The following is an 18028-nucleotide window of genomic DNA, read 5'->3' on the forward strand; positions in this document are numbered from 1 at the left end:
TTGGTCGTTTCATGAGTAGAGTTTGTGTCAAATGAGGTTGAATGACATGTTCTAGATATAAAACCTGTGTATGTTTCATATAATATTTTTGTATTTTTATGTAAGTGAGAGTGCTAGTGTTAACCAAATCTGTGTGTACAAGTTGATATTATTTATGAATGTATTATCTGAAATATTAGGAGTTTCAGGTCTCTGCTAGACTTATCAAATAGACTATGATTCCTCAATTGCATAACTGAAATTATGAGTCATTTGAATGTTTCATGCGCAAGACCAGAACTGTGATGAGAAAATATTACATTGTAAGAGATTTGTGTGGTAGTCGGAGTCAGAGATTTGATACCTTGAAGTTTAGTGAGAAACTTATATATTTTTTTTAATTATAATTTTGATTATGGTCGACTATAATGTTTGTTGTCTTATTTTAGTTTTATATTCTCTGACCTACGTTTACCAACAACCATCTCGAAATTTTATGAATTTCTTTTTCTTTCGGGGCGGGGATGTTATATACTTGATTTGTATATGGTTGTTGGAAACGTAGTTCAGTACATATCATACCGGAATCACAGGGGTGCTCCGGGATGATGTTTGTAAATAGTATAATCATCTATATCCTATGTATCATATTTCATTAGCATGCCTTCTCTCTCTCTTTCCCACTGCATGTTAAGGTAGTCACACACAAATATATTTAGAGCAGTAAAATTAGATTTTAGAAACGATTTCGTCCTTTATTAGTCCCCCAAGGACGTTGAATGAGGAAGCTAGATTAAGATAACTTTCATATAATTACGTTGTCACAATAATACAGTGACATCAATTAGTTTATATACTAAAAATTGTAAACATTTTGGGTATGGAAAATATGTAAATGTCAAATTTCATGAAAACAGATACTGCAATATCTCTATTCAAATCTTTGACAGTACAACATAATTTTACTAATATTTCCTTGATACCCGATTTAAACCATCAATGGAATGATTTGAAAGGATGCCATATGCATTCCAAGAACTATTCATTCATTCATAACGAAGCTTTTATTTATGTGTTGCTGTGTTTGAGATACTCTTGAAATAATTGACTATGACATATATCTTTTGATCATGTTATCCATTTTTATCACCTAATTGGTTCAAATTGTTTTATTTAATTTGCTTTATTGTTTTACCGCTGTTTTCTAATTAAGTAGACAGACACTGAACACAGCACATAACCTAGTTAACTATACTTTGTAACTATTCTGGTATTCCTCATGGTGTAACTATTCTGGTATTCCTCATGGTGTAACTATTCTGGTATTCCTCATGGTATACATTTCGTTTACGTCAAGCGTGGAAAATTAGAGAAACATATCTATCAGACTATAGAATTTTATGTATAATTAATTGTAATGATAAAATATAAAGTGTATTCACCTTTTCAATACACGGAAAATGACGGGTAAAAATATAAAAAATACTCCTTGAATATATTGAGGTTGTCGCTAAGAATCGCAGGTTGTGGCAGCTCTGGTTTCCGTTGATTTCATGTAGGTGCAGCCTGTTTGTATTTTATAATTATTTTTAGGAAAAGGTAAGTTTGCAAACGTTCCTTGCCTACTCTTATATAGTAATCATTGCCAGGAAGTTCTTGTGAGCTTAAAAATGATTCGAACAATTTGGACATGAAATGGACTATCAATAATTCTACATGAAACCGTACGAGACGGTTTTTCGATAACATACATTTCATAGACTTAGGCACGATTAAGTGTAAAACAATTCAAAGGAGAAAACCAACCAAAAATACCAAACGAAAAACATATATGACATACAATAATAAACGACAGCCACTGAATTACAGGCTCCTGACTTTGAACAAGTACATACATAATGTGGCGGCGTTATAAATGATCGCGGGCGTCCAACCCTCTCTCTAAATTGTGACAGTGGTGTAAAAGCGCAACATACGAACATCATCTCGTAAATTTTGACTTGGAAAATGTTTGATTCGATGATTTGCCTGTAAGCTAAATTGCTTGATTCGATTGTTTGGCCAGCTTAGCTGTCTGATAATATAATTTGATCAGATAACCCGTTTGATTATATAGTTATGTATGATTCTATGGTTTAGTCAGCTTATTTTTGATTCTATGGTTTGGTCAGTTAAGCTGTTTAATTCGATGGTTTGTCATCAATTCTATGGTTTGGTCAGTTAAGCTGTTTGGTTCCAGGGTTTGTCATTCAAACTGCTTGATTCAATGGTTTGTCATCGATTCTATGGTTTGGTCAGTTAAGCTTTTTAATTTGATGGTTTGTCATTCAAACTGCTTGATTCGATGGTCTGGTCAGCTAAGCTGTTTAATTCTATGGTTTGGTTAGCTAAACTATCTGATTCAATGGTCTGGTCAGATAAACGTTTTGGTTTGATAGTCAGCAAAACGTTTTATTCGATTGTTTGCATGTCAGCGAAATTTTTTCAATGGTTTGCTGAGCTGAAATGTTTGGTTCGATGGTTTGTCTGCTAGCTGTCTGATAAATGATTTGACCAAATAAACCGTTTGATTAAATGCGTTGGTCAGCCAAACTGTTTGATTCTATGAGTTGGTCAGCTTAACCTTGATTCTATGGTTTGGTCAGTTAAGCTGTTTGAGTCGATGGTCTGGTCAGCTAAACTGTTTGATTCTATGGTTTTGTAAGCTAAACTGTCTGATTCATTGGTTTGGTCGGATAAACTTTTTGATTCAATGGTTTGGTGAACTGAAGTCTACATTCGATGACTTTGCCAGATATTGATTAGAAATCTAATATCATTGGCACTGAGAACTAATTATATGAATAAATGGAGATGTGGGATAAAGGTCAAGAGACTGAACTAAACGACAGATATAACCTAATTATATATGATATATAGAATTCAATATACAGATTCAACAATAAACAACTGTCTATACAATTCGTCAAGCTCTAAATCTTCCAGATTCTAAAAAAAAAAATTTTAACTTTGATTCTATGGTTGTTTGTCATTCAAACTGCTTGATTGTATGGTTTGGTCAGTTAAGCTGTTTGATTCGATGGTCAATGATATTCAAGATGACAGGCAAAAACTATAATAAAAAATGGTAAAAGTCGTCACTAAAACTCCAATAGGGAGTCGACTGATGATTTCGGCCATGTTGACTTTTTGTAGATCTTGTCTTACTGATCATTTTTGCTATTAAAGCATTTAAAGGCAATAACTTCAATAAGAAATTAACTGACGATTCTGGTCATTTGATTTTTTGGTAGATCTTGTCTTGCTGGTCATTTTTTGCTTATTTTAGTTTCTATCGATCTATCTATTCTTATAATTTCAAAGATATCAGGCAAAATCGCAAAAAATGGTACAAATCGTCATTAAAGACCAACAACACCAATAAAGATTCGTCGGACATATTTCTAGATCTTATCTTGCTAGTCATTTTTGCCGAAAAAAAGTTTCTTTTTATCATTTATAATTAGATATTAGGCAAACAAACAAAAAATGAAACAAAATATTAAGGTTTGTCATTTAAGGACAGTATTAAAAGGACAATAGGTGGATCTCGACATTTTGAACATTTGTACCCTGTCTGATTTTCTCTATCTATAGCAGTTTTTTGACAATTCATAGTTTGATGTCAACTGATGAGAAAAGCTCACCTGGCCCTGTGGACCAGGTGAGCTAAAATAATCAGTAAAGATAACCAAATTCTTTTGATAACATATTAATTCACAACAAGCACAAATAGCACACCAACAATAAACGGTACCGTTAAAAAGAATATTCGGAGTTACTGGAGACAAACTCTAACTAACCTTTTGATATGAAATCCGACCCTACATTCATATCGTTGGCTGTTCTTCACACTAGATGTCATAGAAAGTACATGAAGACACGACCTGTGCAACACCAAAAACAAACTTATAGTTTTCTCTTATGTTGTACTGTTACACCACTGTCACAGGTTAGGAGAGGGTTTGGCGCCAGCAAATATGTTTAATCGCGCCATATTCTTTGTGTGTCTGTCCCAAGTCCGGAGCCTGTGGTTAAGAGGTTGTCGTTGGTTCATGTCTGTCATATTTGTTTTTCGTAAATTGTTTTGTTATAAATTAGGCCGTTAGTTTTTTCAATTGAATTGTTTCACATTTTTCATGCCGGGCCCTTTTATAGCCGACTATATTGTATTGGTTTTTCTCATTGTCGGAGGCCTTATTTTCATACTGTACAGAGTAGTTTCAATGCAGTAAAAAACGGGCTGTTTAGTCTTGCTTTAAGCTTTAAATTAGTGAACTATGCATTACATCATTATTAAGCTGGATCATGAGTTGTTTTGTATGGATTTGATGAATATTCCCCTAGTGATGCAGTATTAAGTAAAATTGGAAACAGATATTTTTAGACACCGGTCTGGAGTTAATGTCTATTACACTTATTTAAACGTTCAATATTCGGTTTAACAATACATACTAATACTTGAAAATAATATAATGAATTACAAGAGTTCAAATTGTCAATTAAAAAGTAACGGAATATAACATTGGGGTTTTAAAGTAATGCAAGTATTTTAGATCATTACGAAAGTAATATCGGTGACGTTATACGGTGACCTGTAGTTGTTAACATCATTGTTCTTTGCTTTTAGGTGGATTGTTGTCTTATTGAAATCATACCAAAACTCCTTATTTTTACAATAGTACAGATATATTCAATTTCAGATTAAAAATCAAATATGTGATAGATGCATAAAACTGACTTATCTGGACTAACGATTGGTTGAAGGCTGCAGATGTTGATTTTGGTAAATCTGTGTTGAAGTGTTACTGTCTAACGTTTAGTCCCCCATTTCGGTCCTTTTATACATTTATGTATGTTGAGCTCTCAAAAACATGTTTAATAATTCTTTATATGCATGTCGCAAGCAAATAGTTTGTATAGTCGAGTGTTATTCGTTTAATGTTATCTGCCTTTATTAGACCGTTAGTCCCCCTGTTGTGGTGTTTCTCATTTTGTTATAAAGGGCCTTTGATAGCTTACTATACGGTATGAACTTTGCATATTGTTGAATGCCGTACGGTGAACTCGTTGGTGGATAGTTGTCTCATTGGAAATTATATCACATGTCCTCTAATTTCAAATCTCAATTTAAAAAAATAACCATGAAGACCACATTCATGTCAAAGACCTAAACTAATAAAACATCTAGTTTTAAAAATTACGTAATGATTTTTCTAATCCTTATTCAAATAAAACAAATGCTATTTTTGAATATGGATTTTAAGATTGATATCTGTTCTAAAGGACAAAGAAAAAATTGTCAATCTGTTGACAAAATTAAATGATTTTACAAGACATTGATAAGTTTAACAAAAGCTATCATAACAGTAAGTTATTTCTCGTTTCAATTATCGAAATACTTTTCTCTTCAAATCAGAGATATGCATTCAATTGATTTAATTGCAAAACTTAACCATTTGTACTATTTGCGATATTGACTGACAGCATGATATTTACGCTGCAATGAATACTTAAACACATGTAATTTGACAGCCAAACTGGATTGCTATAACTAGTATTCATTATCGACACAAACCTAAATGTTTATTTTATCAATAATACAACTAGATATGATATTTCGACTTTTGGCTTTTTTTCTACAGCATGACCATTTAGGAGTAGGAATATAGTAAGACCATTTTTTAAATTAATAAAATTTAACTAAGCAATTGCAACTCAACTTCTGGTTTCTTAGTTTAAGTATTGATAATGTGTTCTTCGTGTTCATTCCAAGTTGTAAACTCTTTTTAGTCAGTAATTAGATGCTAGAACACATAATAAAACCAGTTAAAAAAAGCTCTTATTTCTAAAATGGCAGTACAAGGGACAAGACTGTAAAAATACAGAAACAAGCAACGTTGTCGGACAACATTGCCCGATATTAAAGAATGCTTTCAAAGTCTAGATCTAGGTTATTGTGAAATCATGCCGTCCTACACTGTCATATTTGAAGCTGTACATCGTAGAAGATATTACACAGCAACACGATACACAGTGCGGGAGAACTTAAACACGATCTTTTGCAATGCCCAGACTTATTTCAAATTTCAATTGCAGAAAATATAAAAGAACAACTAAGTTTTGCCTCAAACTATCAATTATTTTTATGAAAGGAGACTGCCGCGATAATTCTGTGCACACTATCTATTAGTTTAAACATATTTGATTGCCAAGTACATAAACGATGTCACACATTTTTTCCAAGTTTCAAAGGTCCTCTTCAGTCAATAAACCCACATTAAAATACACACTCATCAGCAAACGATGTATATAAGATGAATAAAAATGTAAAATACATATGACAAAACCCAGATCTTCACGGTTAGTTCACCTTCACTGCAACTGTTTTTTTTAATGCACATCCGTCTATGTTTGTTTTATGGGTACATTGGAGAGAATACAGGCTACGCCATATCTTTAACTGCATGGAGATTACTAATGCACCCTCTGTCTGCCCACGAACGGAGATAGAAACAGAATATTTTTCTCAAGAAGATGTATAACCAACCGATGTCTGGCGTACTGGCAGCAGTTTGTGTTTGCGCTACGCTATAGATTCCAACCCCTAGTCAAATGACTATTCTTCCCAGCGTACTCATGATCAGTGTATATAGTTTTTTAATTGGCGCAGCTGTATGCTTTTTTCTTGTCGCATTTGATACACGTAATTAAGAAAATATATTGGCACAAAAGGAGCATTGGTGCAAATGAGTTCTATCCCACACGATACCGTTTTTAAGCGGAAAAGGAAAAACGCCAAAAGAAATGTCATAAACATAAAAGCAAACAATCCGTCAGTTAGTTATGAAATGAATAATTATGCCTTGTCAGGAATGTCGTGTTTGAATGTAATACGATGTCCCTTGAGGTGTGCAGAGGATTTTCATAGGCTTAGCATATTGTCCAATCCAATTCAATTTATTTTAATAAAATAATGTTTAAAATCAATAAACTAATCAATCATCGAAGAAAACGGTTCCGATTTCTTCATTTCAAGTTTTATTTTTCGTTGAGACTATTCATATATAGAAAAATGTTTTTATCTCAATATTTCCCCTTTACTCTCGATATGTGGAATACATAAGAAGAACATAAAAGATCTACAACAAAAATTAGCATAGATAAACTCCATAACAGCGTAAAGATAACAAGAATACAAGTTAATGTGATACCCAAATAAGATTGATATTTTGCTTTTATTTGCAATTATAGATTGTAAATATGTAGACTGAGGAGACATCCAAAAAAGCTTTTTTGCATCGTCACAAAAGCACGCACATATTAAATTATAATTGTATTGCTAATCTTACTTAACAAATTAATCATTCAAATTTTGAAGATTTATTAAAATATATATGCTGTCTGGCACCACAGCATCCTAAAAGATACAGAAAGATATGATTGTGTGCAATGCCAAGAGAAAATACAAAAAGTTGACCGACTATATAAATATGATAAGAATACAGATATTTGACCATTACTTTTTAAAACTTTTCATGATTAATTGTATGAAATAATTAAAATGATTTAACTTGTAAATGATTTCAATCATATTTTTTTTACTGTTGAAAAACTGAACTTTGACATCTATGGATGACACTATTAATCTGTAGATAGAAGTATATCCTGAGGGAAATAAACGGTGGAAGGTGAGAATAAAAATTTGTTCGTATTTTTGTATACCCCGGGTTTTGCAATGATTGAAGAAATGTTGCCATGCTGGAGATGTTTTATAATGGATTAATTATATTAAGATAGTTAAATTGTAGTGCAAACTTCGTTTTATTGAGCTTTTAATAGATTTTCAAGTACTGTCTTCAAATTTGGAAGTGAGAGTGTCCCATTCTCTCTGGGATTAAGAACCCTTTCAACATCTCTTTGAGTGGTGACCAATTAAAATGCAACGTTTCTGCCGCTATCAACATTTCCTGTTTATCCAAATGCAGTCAAATTTCACTTATTTGTTTCTCGTCCTTACCATATATGAAATATTTGCCACTAAAACAATAAATTAATCATCAAATTAGCCTAATTCTTCACTTTGCTAAGAAACACATTAACCTGGAATCATGGTCAATTTACTAGTTGTCTGTATAGATCTGCTATCGAAAATCGACGAAAGGAAACCATAAATATATATCCAGATTGCCAGGTTAAGAGACAGATTGGTAAAAGGTTTTTGATGGTCAGAACAGTTCTCAAATCTAAACCGGGAATATTTCAATCAGAAGGATAACAATTTGTCTATCTTTTAACACCTTTTTGTTACCAACATTTATTTTAAAAGGAGCCGATATATTTTTACATCAGATGTGACCTTGAGAGGTCATACCGGTGTTATGTTGCCGCAGAAATTTCCTTGCCGTTTGACTGATAACCGAACGTATTTCGTATAATTACGCGGATATTATCGAGTGCAAAATAACATTCCTTACCGCTTGTTTTATATTAATTTCATCAATAAATATTCATGAAAATATTTTTTAAGAACATTGATAAATGTATGAAAATGTTTTGTCGTGAGAAATATATATATATCAATAACAAATCATGGATACCGAATATTTGTGTTAACGCATGCGGAAGAGTATATCGAGAACGTTTTGCAACAAAAGCGGGAAAATATGAATTATTATAATTTGTATTTTGACTCTGTACAAATTGTAATTTGTACAAAAAGTGCTTGTACAAATTACAATTTGTACAAAATTTGACTAAAATTCACTTAAACCTTGTACAATAATTTATCGCGTGGATTTTGTGATAAAAAAGTATTGATACACACTATGGAAACTTTTCAATACAATTTTTCAAGTCATATTGATTCGTGTATATTGCCTTGAGGTTATAAATTGAACTCCTGTTCACTGGTCTTTATATCTTTATTCTCATAAAGCCAATGCATTACATCGATACAGAGATAAACTGGTCTTTCAAATGGTCATTTACAAAATTAAAAGTTAAAGTGTTCACTAAAATGGCTAGTATTGTTGATCAACAGGATAAATTCTATCAAGAAGTTCAGCAATTGTGTCTGAAGGTTTGCGCTTTGTCGATCAACTAGTACAACTATTAAAGTTGTATCAGAGGAAGTCGAAAAAGGGCATTGTCTGGCCAACAAATTCAAGCGGATGTCCTAACAAGAAATACAAAACAGAAACTGAGCAAGTTATCTGTTGGAGACAATGTCCCAATTCCATAGTATGACTGAGCACCGAACGATCCGAGTAATATACAAGGTGTTGTTGTGGAAGTAGGAAATGTTGGCTATTGTGTAGGGACAATAGCTGGTAATATATCAGGAGTCTTAAGCAGAAACCAACTAGAATCAATTAATGACTCTTTTTTTGTCTGTTACACAATTTCTTGATTTACAACTTTCCCTGAGGGAAGCTGTCAAAAAAATTTCAAAAACTGGTGGGCAGGGTTATCTCTCTTGCAAATTAAGGCGATTGTAACAATTCGAATTGTAAATGCAAAAAGCAGAATGTATTGTGTAATTCGAGGTGTCATGGTTCGCACTTCTGCTCCAACAAATAAGAGCATTGTTTATTATGTATAGTATTGTAAATGGAGTTATCAGTGGGTTTCATATTGATTCATAATTAAAATTAAAATTATTTTTTATCATTTGATTTGAAACTTATTCTATGTAAAATTTTGTACAAGTTATAAGTGAAATTAAGCCTTATTTTGTACAAATTATAATGTGTACAGGCACTTTTTGTACAAATTACAATTTGTACAAAGTCAAAATACACATTATAATTTGTACAATTTTTTTGTACAAATTATAATTTGTACAAAATGATAACTTGTACACAACATATATAACTGGTATACAAATATTAATATAATATATAACAATAAACCAGAGTATACTGATAACAAATGATTATATCACTACAACATAATAATTATTACGGTGAGGTTGAATTCCCTGTCATTTATCCATCATCCACACAGGAACTTGTCTCAGAAAAATATATATATGTACCTTAACCTAACTTTCAGGTATAGAGATGTGATTTTTTTTCTGAGACAAGTGTTTATAACCATCCACCAGAACTTGCTGTCATCGGATGTTCAGTACTTCAGTACTTTGATTTATGATTGGAATCATAGCACATATCGTAAAGCAACCAATCGAACAAGATATCAATTCGGATAAAATAGAAGACATCTGTATTTGCCGTGTAGGTTAAATGTGGAGGGAAACCATTATAAAGAAAACAGCTACTTGTATGTCCCTTGGAATTTGAAAATGAAATAATATTATAATTTTATCAATAACATCCTTCAGATTATTTATGACATTTATTTATCAATATTTATTTTTTTGACTTTCTCTTATCTTCAAAATTTTTGCAGTTCATACAAAACTGAAAGTAACCTGATTTTGATATATTGTCAGTAATATGTAAAATAAGCCATAGTTTTATCCAAAAATATATTTTCTGTAAGATTTCTGAAGCAAAGATGTGTTATTGTTATGTATTTAACGTCACGTCCAATGAATAACGCCGGAGTATCGTTTGAGACTGTATTTGTATAATTGGGTTGCTGTTTCATTGTCGATGTTTACTGATGTACTGTTCTATGACTCGTGGCGATTTAGAGTTTGGCATGTTGTGCAGAAGCCTGCTTGTTGTTAAAGACTATAAGTCATGTTGTTCTTTTCATCGTTGGGTTGCTGTTTCAATGTCGATGTATACTGATGTACTGTTCTATACACGTGGCGATTTGGAGCTTTGCATATTGTACAGACACCTGCCTATTGTTTTAGACTGTTAGTTGTTTGATTATTTGTATCGTTCGGTTACTGTTTCATCGTTGTTTACCGGGATCTGACCCAAACGTTAAACAAATATATCATTTTTCATAATATGAACATCACTTAAACCATCAGATGTATTTTGCTTTCATTAAGTAATGACAAGAGTAATTTTAATTCCAAGGTAAATGTAGAATATGATGAATACAAAATTTTTAGTTTCAATAAAGCTAAATGCGTTTATAATGAAAATTATGTTTTAAATGTTATCTTTATTATTGTTAGATCTAGGAATAAAAAAAACTTAAGTACCATCCCAGGTTTATAATTGACGTATGAAATAATAAATTTGTATAGCACGCTCCGTAACAACCTTCTTTAGATGTTAAATGCCTTGATGCATACATTAGAAGTGGAAATGATAGAAGTACTTCTACAAGTTAGCCATACGTTACAACGCACAATTGGATTTCAATAAGCGCTGTATCTAACATTACAACAATACTTGTATAAATCTCGGACAAAATCTTCATTGATGAAGTTTTATATGAATGAACTGATTTCAGAGGCTATATTCCATTAAACGTCAATAAATCATATTTGATATTTAGTCATAAACACAGAAAAACATATTTGAATTTCCAGTGGAATTAATTCTTTATTGCTGATATGAAAATTTAGTTGTGTTTAAGTCGTGTATAAATCAAGTTTATGCAAGAAGGCTTGCTGGTAATATAGTGATGTTTATCAGGCGATCTATTGGTGGTAAAGAAGAAATTGAAGTTTTTGACGTCAAAGTTAACTAGCATGTCAATCTTCATCCACTGTAGCAGTTATCTGTGTTTATAACAGAGAAAATGTCATAATTCCTCAGGTGTGCAAAAATTGGCGTTAATTCATTTTCAGGTAAGAGTTTATAAATTCTAATACTATATATCCAAATCAAAGAAAATTATTTCATCCGTTTTTTTCTTTTCACATTTTTGTCGAGCCTGCGAAATTTATTTCGCGAAAGCGAGACATAACGATCCTAGATTCCGTCGTCGGCGCCGGCTTCAGCGGCGTCAACATTTAGGTTTAGTCTGTGGTTAAAACTTTTTTGTACATTAATAACTTTGTCAAACCTACATGGAATTAGATGAAATTTGGACAGAAGCTTGGTTGTGACCAAAATACAGTATCCATAGCAAAATTTTTAAAATTTCTGTATTTTACTGATAAATGGACTTAGTTTTTTTTTACAGTTAACATTCATATTCAGTCTGATGTTAACAGTTTTTCAGTCATCAATAACTTTGTCAAACCTTCATGGAATTTGATGAAATTTGGACAGAAGCTTGTTTATGACCAAAATACAGTATCCAGAGCAAAATTTTGAAAATATTTATTTTGATTTTTCCTTATTTTACTGATAAATGGACTTAGTTTTTTTAACACTTAACATTCAGATTCAGTCTGAGGTTAAAGTTTTTCAGTCATCAATAAATTTGTCAAACCTTCATGGAATTTTATGAAATTTGGACAGAAGATTGTTTATGACTAGGATACAGTATCCTGAGCAAATTTTTTGAAATATTTATTTTCATTTTTCCCATTTTACTGATAAATGGACTTAGTTTTTTTTTACATTTAACAAATAGATACAGTCTGGGGTTAAAGTTTGTTACACATCAAATACTTTGTCAAACCTTCATAGAATTTTATGAAACTGTTTTATGATTAAGAGATAATGTCTGAACCACACTTTTGAAAATGTATTTTCATTTTCAATATTTTTCTGATAGATGGACTTTTTTTACAGTTACCATTTACTGACAGTCTGGGTTTACATTTTTTTGATATGATAAGTTTGTTTACCTTAATGGATTGTTATGAAACTTGGACAGAAGCTAATCTTCAAGACCAAGAAATAGCATCTAAAGAGAAAATTTGAATCTTTTTTAACATTCTGTATTTAACTAATAAATGGACTCACTTTTTAAGTCAACATTACACTTTTATACAACCAGCAGCAATCGTATGCGAAACACAGGGTTCCGATATCATTCAAAATACATAATACAATTGTTTGAAAACATTTTTACTTAATTGGAAGTAAACACTCGGCATTGCAAGAATTATTATACAATAAAAATCCAAAAATACGGGGAATAATTATTTTCACTTTTATCGGTAACGTTTAAAATACAAGTTTTACTGCACTAGATGCTCATTTCGACAATTAATGCCTCTTTGGTAATGACCTAGTATAAAATGTTCGAAAATCCAAACTCTCATACAAACTTTACGAGCTACTGTAACGAGAAAAGGACAAAAAGTAAAGCAAATACCGGAAATGAATGAGAGCTATGCATGAGGGAGATACATTCCTTATTGTCCGATGATTTCCTTAGTTTTGAACAGCAAATTTGAATAAAAATATCCCAATTTTCATGCCTGTACTGAAGAAATAATGTACTGGGCTGGTGATACCCTCGGGGACTAACATTCCACAAGCAAATGTAGAAATTCAGCGGTATAGTAACAACGATCAACAGCACCATTTTTTATTGCACCAGATGCGCAATTATAAATTACTGTTAACGCTGCACACAGAAAAACTAAATGTGTCGGAACGACACGAATGTCTCCCGTCTGCTGCCAATTTACAAGGGCCGTAAAGTTGTAGGTTATCAGGGGGCTGTTGGCATTGGACCACATTGGTAATACAACTGTCTCGGTCACGGAGTGGTGCGGGCATAATAAGACACAAATCAATAATGATTATACATTTGTACTTTGCGCAAAACAATTTTTTTTCTTTCTGTAATTCCGAACTCTTATTTAATGTAAGAAAGAGATGTTTGCAATTCCGTTAGAAATGAAAGCATAAGAAGAATGGTTCTTAAATGAAAGGGAAATTGCAGTAATGTAAAAATTGTAGTGCTCCGCATATCCAATCCACAGAGAAAAATAACATGTATATAAGGGAGCTACCATTTGATTTTTATGGGGGGGGGGGGGGGGGGGCTAGGATGAAAAATGTTGTCCTGTATTTTTTTTTTTTACTCAAAACTCCTGTCCTGCCTTTTTTTCAAATTTCATCCCCCCCCCCCCATAAATATCAAATGGTAGCTCCCTAACAGAAATAAGTTCACTCATAAACTTTTATATTTCTTTTCTTTGCAAAGGAATTTTAATTGCATTTTATTTCCTCTAATACACCAAGTGCTACACGTTTGGCTGAATAGTATAAAAGGACATTACCAGGTCCCACACACACATTCTCGGACCGATTATGTCTGAACTATATTTAGGTAGCAATGAAATGGTATTTTGTGAACTTTTAATATAATAGACATACAGGTTTAATTCCGGTCACTATCGATGGCGAGATGATGATACTAAAATGGACACACCAATTTAAAATAATACAAATTAGATATTTTACAACAATTCCACAAAAATCCATATCAGCCTTAAAGGTTTTACGTTGTTGTTGAAGACTCGCGGTTTTGGTACAATTTCCCAAATTTTACACGATTTGGCATATTACGACATCCTTAACCAACATGAAAATTAGTTTGTATATATATGAAAGGCAAAACATAGCGTTACTTCCAACAGAATTTCGGTTTTGGTTAACTAGAGTGTCTTTTTCCATTTTATGATTATGACTTTAATTTGCCACAATCTATCAAGAGTGCAGCATTTGACAAGTATTAGTCATTTTAATTTTGGTAGCATATTCAGAAATACATCAAAAAGTTATTACGCCCTCACTTTCATACCGTGAATTTAAGTGAACAATAAAGGATTTTTTAAAAATAGTGCGAAATAAATTCGACTTCTTAGACGAATCGAGCAAAAGTTCTCGTAAAAGTACATATTTTTTCTAACAGAATGCACCCCTTAATTTATATCAAGGCAAATGATCATTTAGGAAACACGTAGTAATGGTCATTTTACAACATTTTAAAGAACATTTTACTCCTAACAACAACCATAATAAACCTATTTCTCGTATCAAACAAAAGCTAAAAGAACTCGCCAAGGAATTTGTTTTTGTCCCGGCTGACAAGGCTGCTAATAATATCATTATTGTTTGACGTAAATTTTACATTGAGGTTCTGCAAAAGGAAATCACGAATTCACCAACATTCCAACTGACTCCATTTTCGGAAAATGACATCTATAACAAACATAAATTCTTAGCTACTTCTTTACAAGCAGAACCAAATACAATGAAAGTTCCAACTATGTACTGGCCTGAAGCGGCACAAAACACCTTACAAATATAGATTTATTTCGTATTCAAGCCATTATTCCACTACTAAACTGTCTATTATACTTACTAGTACACTTGGTACAATCAAAAACATGATAATTAATTGTTCAAATAAGGCCTTTGAAAATAGTGGAATTAATTACTTTTGGAGTGTCAAAAATTCGTTGGAAGTACTTAATAAATTGCATGCTTATATTGGTGATTTTGAATCTGTTAAAAGTTTTGATTTTTCTACCCTATATACCACTTTGTCTCATATTCTCATTTAAAAAGTCGGAATGTGAATATATATGTTCCGTCAAGTTATCGGAATTCCAATGGGGACTAACTGTTCACCACTTATTGCGGACCTGTTTCTGTATTGTAACGAGTTACAATTTATGACTAAAATCAGCAAAGACCCACAGAAACAACATCTGATACAAAAAATTAATAACACTTTTAGATATTTAGATGATATATAGGCTCTCAATAATGACGACTTCAGTATGTACACTAAAGAGATTTATCCTGCTGGACTGACTTTAAATAAAGCAAATACTAACAATGAGCACTGCCCTTTCCAGGATCTTGATATCTATATCTTTAACGGGAAGCTTAATACCAAAATTTATGATAAAAGAGATGATTTTTCATTTCCTATTGTTAATTATCCATTTTTAGATGGTGACGCTCCCTTGTCACCATCTTATGGTGTTTATTTATGTCAGCTTGTTCGATTCGCTCGTGTATGTAACAACGTATTTGACTTTAACGAAAGAAATGTATGTATAACTGAAAAATTATTACACCAGGGTTTTCGATATCACAAACTAGTCAAAACAGTTACTAAATTTTATCATCGGTACAAGGACACCATTCGTAAATATAAATCAACATGCAGACATCTTATACGTTCAGGTATTTCACATCCAATCTTTTATGCTAATATTCTTCACAAAGCACAAAAATGTTGGCATTCACCTCAAAAGCTAACTAAACCTTTAAACAGACGTATTAAGAAGGGGTATAGTTACGATACTGTTGCCAGGTCATTAAAGATGGCATATTTTGGTTTTAATATTGATTCACTCATAGGGTCTTTGCATCGGAAATAAATACATTTATTCTAAAACTAGTTGTTGGCATAATACGGGTTATGTTCTTCTCATATCTTTTTTGATAGATATGATATCAAACCCCTAACGGGAGGGATTGTGCTTGATTTGCATATGATGAAGACATAATCTTTCAATCAGTTTAATTGAGGTCTGGAGCTGGCATGTCAGTAACTGCTAGTAGTCCTTTGTTAATTTATGTATCATTGTCATTTTGCTTAGTTTCTTTTGTTACCTATTCTGACACCGGACTCGGACTTCTTTTAAACTGAGTTTTACTGTGCGTATTGCTGTGTGTTTCTTTTTTCTACATTGGCTAGAGGTATAGGGGGAGGGTTGAGATCTCACAAAACATGTTTAACCCCGCCGCATTTTTGCGCCTGTCCCAAGTCAGGAGCCTCTGGCCTTTGTTAGTCTTGTATGATTTTTAATTTTAGTTCATTTATATGTTTTGGAGTTTAGTATGACGTCCATTATCACTGAACTAGTACACATTTTTGCTTAGGGGCCAGCTGAGGCACGCCTCCATGACGGTATTTTCTCGCTGTGTTGAAGACCCATTGGTGGCCCTCGGGTGTTTTCTGCTCTTTTGTCGGGTTGTTGTCTCTTTGACTTGTTCCCCATTTCAATTCTCAATTTTATTGATCGGTTAACTGGTTAAATGCTTTTGAATAATTTTAGCATTAAAATTTTCTCTATTGTTCTGTGTGACTTCTAGGGAACTTTTACTATTTATATACAATAAATGATAAAAATGTACGCTTTGCAAGGGAAGAATTAATCTGTTCTTGGCATCTTAAAGATTAAGATTAAACATTATAAATTTGGTCGCTTTTATGGATTTACAATCACCAGGAACGTCATACCTCAAAATTTGAAAGCCAAAGATGTATAAATTATTTACTACTTAAGGAACTAAAAGACCAATAAGGACCAAAAGAGAATGGTCCAAATTTTATCTTATCAGAGTAATTGCGAGCTGCTCGGGCATATTATAGCTTGTTTAGTGGTATTGGTTTTTGCTCATTGTTGAAGGCCATCTATAGTTGCTTACTTCTACGTTATTTGGCCTGGTGGAGAGTTTTCTCATTGGCAATCATATACCACATCTTCTTAATTTTGATATTGTCAAATCTTTTTTGATAAGCACATTACTTGAATCAATATAGATATATTTGTTGTCGTTTTATTTTGTTTCTCCAAATACATTACTTCTAATGTAAATGAAAATGAACAATTATACTTGAAAAATGTGAGGTATAGTATATCTCTTCTTGACTTTCCTGACATCAGATTCTAATATATGTTTGTAACTAGGATTTTTATATATAAGAACCAAATTATTTATCTTTCATTCATTTCCAACTATTTTTGATGGTCTAACTATATATGAAATATTCGTTTCTGTTCGTTAAGCAAACAACAATCAATCAATAAAACTTATTATCTGTGTTACTGGGTTACTGTCTCATTAACGTATACACCACATCCGTTTATTCATACAGTACAGAACATGAACTATTCAATTATTAATAACAGAATATTACGGGAAAGGAAATCTAACAGATGCTGTCAAGTTTGCAGGGAATACAATGTTTGAAAAAAAGCAAAAATTTCATAAAACGACTTCTTAATTCCTGTTGTCACTGTTACTTTACAATTAGGACCCTGTCGAATTCAGGAATTATCTTAGAGTAGACAACACGACATTCAGTCTGCTTCTTTGTAACTTTTAACCACTGGTCGAAATAAATTTAGTAGATTAATCTAACATATAATTTCTTCCCTAGCAATTTTTTTTTTACTCTCACTGGTACTCAACATACCTTT

At 32.2% G+C, this 18028-nt stretch overlaps 1 protein-coding gene across 1 annotated transcript in view; it reads left to right on the forward strand.

Annotated features, from left to right (window-relative positions):
• Positions 1–11261: 11261 nt before the first annotated feature.
• The window catches only part of LOC127713648 (pyrokinin-1 receptor-like), a 58140-nt gene continuing 51373 nt past the window's right edge, over positions 11262–18028 (forward strand). The window contains exon 1 of the mRNA XM_052219804.1: positions 11262–11740. The gene's annotated coding sequence lies outside the window, so the exon portion shown is untranslated. The remainder of the gene's footprint in view (positions 11741–18028) is intronic.

This window comes from Mytilus californianus, unplaced genomic scaffold (genome assembly GCF_021869535.1).
Source record: "Mytilus californianus isolate M0D057914Y unplaced genomic scaffold, xbMytCali1.0.p SCAF_1, whole genome shotgun sequence".
Classification (NCBI taxonomy): domain Eukaryota; kingdom Metazoa; phylum Mollusca; class Bivalvia; order Mytilida; family Mytilidae; genus Mytilus; species Mytilus californianus.